This window comes from Pyxicephalus adspersus, chromosome 2 (assembly GCF_032062135.1).
Source record: "Pyxicephalus adspersus chromosome 2, UCB_Pads_2.0, whole genome shotgun sequence".
Classification (NCBI taxonomy): Eukaryota; Metazoa; Chordata; class Amphibia; order Anura; family Pyxicephalidae; genus Pyxicephalus; species Pyxicephalus adspersus.
Genome location: NC_092859.1, coordinates 59,003,641 through 59,008,896, shown reverse-complemented (window position 1 = coordinate 59,008,896; position 5,256 = coordinate 59,003,641). Strand labels below are relative to the sequence as shown.

The window sequence follows — 5,256 nt, the reverse complement described above, 5'->3', positions numbered from 1 at the left end:
TCACATTTCCCTTTTCTTACAGAGTAATTGGGGTTCATAAGGAGTAAGGGGGAGGCAATGTGTGACAGGGCAGCATGATAAGATGAGCATAACGGGGGGGGGGGGGGGGGGGGGAGACAAAAGGAGGTTCCTAGTGGCTCCCACATTTTCAGTTGCCAACATCCCTCTGTTCTGGAGAAATTGGGGTTCACAGAATGTAAATGTCCACCTATGTGTACCAGGCACCCCTAAAGCCGCTCAGTCCCTCGAACCGCAGCATCTGCAAATTTGACTGCAGACTTCAGTGAGCGGTATTAAGCATCTCCCCTGGTCCAGGTTTCCATGGCACGAGAAAGGGGTAACTGCATCGCAACCTTACCGCCAACCTGAACGCAGCCTTGAAGTTTTGTGAACTATAGGGGGAACCACAGCGCACAATTGGCAGTACCCTAATTTTAATTGCCATGAGAGTGACCCACACCAGGGGGTTCCCAACATACAAACTCAATTTACGGACCAAAGTCTTGAAATAGCCCCGCTTATTGGGAAAATATCCCTGATTGTTGTTAGGATTTTATGCTTGTGACCCTGTATCTGGCAACTTGTTAAGTGTAGAAGGCTTAAATTTGGTTTAGTAGCAGCTCCTAGAGTCCCCTGTGTACTTTGAAAATGTCCCATTTCTATGACAATCAGTTAAGGAGATATCAGGATTTATTCATGGGGATAATGACAGCTTCATGAACAAAGACACAGCACTCATGCTCCTGCTGGGACTATCTCATAGTATAGAGTGGGCGGGGAGCAGCTCCCTCTACAGGCAGCACAATCTTGATAGAGTATCATAGGAGATGCGCACGCCCCATCTCCTGCAAGTCAACGAGCAGTGAGGGAACGAGTAGAATGCTATATCTGACAGCACCGCGGGCTGGATGTGGCTGTAAACCATTATGTTTAAATAGTACAATGAAATGATTACAATGCATAAAACAATCAGGCTAAAAGGCATGACAGACTGGGCTGCATACTGCATACTGCCACCACATTGTGATCCATAACTCTTGCCAGCACACCCACCACCCCAATCTGATATTAGATCATCCTTCAGCAAGTTAAACCTGCACAAGACCTAGTAAGCTATTCCAATGTAAAACCACTTAGGCCTGGAGAGCACTGTATAGTGGGGAGGCAGGGCAATTATCATGTGTTCACTAAAACCAGAAGCATAAAGTATTTATATATATATATATATAAATACAAAATATATACAAAATATGTATAATTTTGTCCTATATTATTGCATACGCAGAGTAACAAATGGATCAGAATATACTAAAGACCTGAATCCTAATAAATTCATATACAAGAAAAGGTTCTACACAAGTCATGGGTACAGCTAGTACAGATGTTATTATTATTATTATTATTATTATTAATAAACAGGATTTATACAGCGCCAACATATTACGCATATTATACAATAAATAGGGGTTGCAAATGACAGACGAATACAGACAGTGACACAGTAGGAGAGGACCCAGCCCCAAAGAGCTTACAATCTAGGAGGTGGTGGTGGATATAACACACATTGGGCCTGATTGATCAAGCAAAATCGGAAGTTCGCCTTCAAACCTATTTATCAACCAATTTTTAGCCGTCGAGAATACGCTAGCTTATTCTCCCCGCAGTTATCAACTGAAATAATCAAAAATGTAGGATGTGTTCAAATGTTTAAACATATATATTAGCTAAGAAAAAGGCATATTTTTAAATGACCTAATATTTTTAGGTTCGGAAAGAGTCAACAGATTTCATCTTTTTTGATTTATGTTTTAGATTTTGTATTATTTTTTAAAATAGCTGTTCATTGGTGTACTGTAATATATTAAGCATCGCAGTTTCAATTATTTATGAAATAACAAACTCCCAAATATTCGCAAACATTCAAACTTCACAAAATGTCCCAGATACATGCGAATTCGTAGCAGCTGTACACATTAAGATGAGCATATATAAGGGTGTTATCTGGCTTGCTTTTTCCTTTGTCTGTTTTTTTGGGGAAGTTGTTGGTGTGTTATCCTAATCTATGTTGCTGCATTTGATACTTTGCTCACCATTTAGCGCAAAAGCTGCTTTTGTTTTTTAAAGCTTGAATGTTTCAATGTCTATTTTGCAATTAAGTCAATGTTTATGATATGTTATTGTGTTTGTAGCCATGTTGTTTCATTACAATATGTCTTTATTACCACCTTTAAATGTTTGTTCTGCATTCTGCATTTGCTAATCCAGTTGCTAAATTTGCTAAACGTCACAAAATACTCAAACTACAACTAACCAACTTCCTTCACTGCACATGAGCAAAGTACCTATAGAAAAGAAAACACAAGGTAAAAAAAAGATATAAAAGTGATCTCAGTGATCACACACAACAAGATACTAAATGAAAACCATCTCTTACAGTAGACACCCATCCCACTTCCTAAGTTTAAACACCTTTAGTTCAGAATACTGACAACATCACTGCCCCTGCTAATGCAAATAACATCATAGTAAACACTAGTGAAACACAGGCAAACATCAACTTAGCCATTCCCATCACACCAGACCCAACATCATCACCTTATCTGTCACCTGATTTCGCAGTACTACCTTCACTGGGACTACCTCAGGCATCATTCACTTTTGGAACCACTCCCAAAACACACACCCAGGTTTCCTATGTAGGAACACTACAGATAACTACCATCCCCCAAAGGGTCGAAGGGAACAATCCCAAACTTTTTTACAAAAATCCCACACAAGAATCAAATCTAGAGGTTGTTAACCTATCCTCATACAAATTGAGTCCTGTGGAAGAAGACGTCCTAAAAATGGGATTGTCTTTTTTTCCCTCAGATAAATTAAACAAACCCGAAATATTAAAGGACATTAACCTTTTCGCTAGAAAACTTACTTTAAAATTAATGTTTTCAAAGTTCACACGAACCAAATATATTAAATGATCAATCAGATCTGAAAAACCTAAAAATCCAAGACTTCAGAACTATAAAAATTTTACAAGAAGCTCCTAATGAAAGTGAGTTGGTTGAAAATATTGAACAACGGATGGAAAAATGCTAACACCTATCAGTGTACAATTTTGATACAGAGTGTATACAATTTTCTGCTTTGGAACAAATCCCCTATAAACAAAAGTGGTGGGGGGGGGGGGGGGGGGGGGGGGGGAGTGTCTAACATGGACAAAATCCTGCTTCCAAAATGGATTTTTAACTTAAAAGCCAACTATCTACCAGGGCCTAAATGAGGCATTCAGTTTTAAACCATTTTTGTAAATACAAAAAACTCCTAAACAAATGTATTGTACTCGCTAAAGTCATAAAGGGTATATAGATGGAAATAATCCAATAAATATGCAATGTATATTGCTCATGTAGGATAATATTAAGATCAGACATATTTCTATGTCTTTTCCTTATGATGTAACATATGAAGCGAAATTTACATGTGACATAAACTGTTATTACTATTATTGTATGATGATGTCAAATGAACCTTTTGTAAAACAAATTCCCCCTTTTTTGTGTGGAAAATTTGGTATGTAATATATTTTGTTGTAAAAACAGCTATTCTATGTATTTTCACTGTACTTAAGATAATAGAGGAATCCTTTGCAATGTCTGTTCTCAAAAAAAAAATCAGATCTGTATTTATATTCATATTATCTGCTTTAGACACTGCCCCACCGCTCTTCCATATCCCCCCTGTCATTAAAACACTACAGTAATTAACAACCATATATGAAATGGAATCCCTGGGCACGCCCCCTGACTTGTGGGGACAATGTCACTCCATCTTGCTGCATCCCCGCATGCGCCTGTTCTTTTGGACGGGTGCGCTATGCTAATTGCTGTGCATCATCAAGATGCACAGGGTTTTGGCACTGAACAGGAGGACCTGCCTGGGATTCCCTCTCCCTCTCCCCCTGCCATCTACATCATCTCATGGGCGGACTCCTGCGGGATGTCCTCCTATCAGATGACTCACACGCACGCCGCCCGACGTGCACATGGTAGAGGGACTTCCGGAACGCCGACCCATGAATCCATATATGGGCGGCTCAGGAAGCTCTCTTACTATTTGGCTTTCCGCTTCTGAATGTAGCGTCGGTTCATACTGTATCCAACTCAGAGACATATTCAGGGGTACGTGTTAGATCAAAAGATCCAAACAAAGGCAAAACACACTTGGGTATAGAAAAAAAAACTTTAACTGTAATGCTTTATTCATTAGGGGGTTCAATAGGGGATTCTTATTTAGAGGTATATCCCATACCTATTCATTTGTATAGTGGAGACATCCTCCATATTTAGAAGGGTAAGAGATAGTTTAAATAATCTCTAATATTCAACACAATAGTGTAATAGTATTTTATTTTCATAATCTTAAAGATACACCCAATTATTATGATACTCTTTTCAGATATTTTTTTAAGAAAACCTACAAGAAATCCTTGTATATTAGGAGGAAACATTCTTATATGCATACCCACAAGTCCCAGCAATAATACTAAGTCTCCCCTTACCCCTAAGGAAGCCTGGTACGGGCAAAACACCTTACCGCCATCGCTAACCTAGTATGATACTAAACGATTTTGCTATTTTTCTTGCGAAACTAGTGGTTATATGTTAGCCTAGGATTAATTTATAGAGACACAGCTCTTAATCTTTTAAATTATGTTGTTGGAACAATAAAATTTTGCGTTTTGAAATTTAACTCTGGTTGCCCTTCAAATGCCTGGCTTTCCCTCCCTAAGTGGGACAGGAACTGTGGAGGGATTTGAAGGCAAAGCACAGGAGCTTGAATTTGATTCTAAAGTGAAATGGAAGCCAAAGAGGAGAACTACAAAGAGACGCAGCAGAAGAATTGGGATGGGAAGGATGGATGTTCAATCTATACCCATTGAAGGTCCTGTTAGTTTTTAAATTTTCCTTGACAAAGTGTTTCTAGTACAACAGCTGATATTATAATGTTCCTTATTTCATTGGAAACATTGCATAGCTTTAATTGTTTGATGCCAGTGAAGTGTTCACATCCTATGGCTTTTAATGCATTCACATGTTCTGTTACCTACCGTATTTTTCGGCGTATAAGACGCACTTTTTCTTCCCCAAAACTGGGGGGGAAAAGTGGGTGCGTCCTATACGGCGAATACAGGTTTAAAAAATAATTAAAACCGGTAACATACTTACCCGATACCGCGATCCCGCGTGCTTCTCGTCT

The 5,256-nt window shown here is 38.9% G+C and overlaps 1 protein-coding gene across 7 annotated transcripts in view; it reads right to left on the bottom strand.

The window, feature by feature from the left end:
* The window catches only part of ACSL6 (acyl-CoA synthetase long chain family member 6), a 243,000-nt gene that overhangs the window by 118,025 nt on the left and 119,719 nt on the right, over nucleotides 1-5,256 (bottom strand). The window lies entirely within an intron of this gene.